Raw genomic sequence first — 1,173 nt, 5'->3', positions numbered from 1 at the left:
TCCATCCATCCATCCATCCATCCATCCATCCATCCATCCATCCATCCATCCATCCATCCATCCATCCGCACTGTTGTTAGGTCAGGGATTGGGATTAAGGTTTGAATTGAGTTGAGTAAGAATTGAATAAGGTCCCCACAGGGATAGAAAAACAAACTTGTGTGTGTTTAAATCAATGAAAGTATTTTAATGAACCTTTTAGAAAGTAGTTACTGGATGAACATCTACATCTCATTAACATTTGGAGTCAATCCAAATAAAATGGCCGCCACATCTAATGTACCATAACCCAACAACAACAACTGTAACTCAGTTTGACAGATAACTGATTATTTTTGGTGAGGTAGTAGCTAAGGATCATCCTCAACACACATTCTGATCACATGTTGCAAGATCTCATGATATCTAATTATGTTATTTACAAGTTGGTGGAAATGGTTGAACTCCATCCCTGGCATGAATGCTGGTCCTTTAACTGAAAAACCTGGAAGGTCAATAAAATTAGTCTTAAAAACTGGACAACCTCTCTTAAACATTCTTTTATTCTCCATCAAGTTCCACCCAAACAAAACCACTTCATTTGCATAATCTATATCTGCAATTAATCACATGAAACCCGCCTCTTTTTTTTAGCTTTTACCAACCATCGTCCAAAACATTAGAAAAGGTATGGACAATTAAAAAAAGAGTGTAAGAAAAAAACAGCAAGTGGAATGTTATTCTTAAATATTTGCAAAAATATACTTACAAAAAGAAGTCCTGCTAATGGACGAACTCTGAGAAGTTGTTAAATGCAAATGTTAATCAGAGCATAGCCACATTTATTATGTTTTGTTCCACACAACAAAGTCCTCCTTTATTCTTACCTGTGAGAAAATCACATGAGGAACCGTGCATTCGCCARGATACACGAGTTTAACTTCTTACATCAGGTAAAAAGATGGTGATTTGCTTTGCTTGTCTGTTAATATGAAACTGGTCCACTTCAAGCTGAACAGTCACATTTTCCAAAACATTATGGGATAAARRTTGTGCCAGCAGGAAGWGAATCTGAATGTGCATAATCTGAAACTGAATGCATTGGTTTGAAAATAAATTTCACTAAATTGAAACTGAATTTAAAGTTTTGTATCTGAATTAATTTTCTTTGAAACTGTATTTTGGTTTATTAAA

Source organism: Austrofundulus limnaeus, unplaced genomic scaffold (genome assembly GCF_001266775.1).
Source record: "Austrofundulus limnaeus strain Quisiro unplaced genomic scaffold, Austrofundulus_limnaeus-1.0 Scaffold129, whole genome shotgun sequence".
Classification (NCBI taxonomy): domain Eukaryota; kingdom Metazoa; phylum Chordata; class Actinopteri; order Cyprinodontiformes; family Rivulidae; genus Austrofundulus; species Austrofundulus limnaeus.
The sequence above is the reverse complement of the archived record's forward strand: the minus strand, read 5'-3'. Positions refer to the sequence as shown.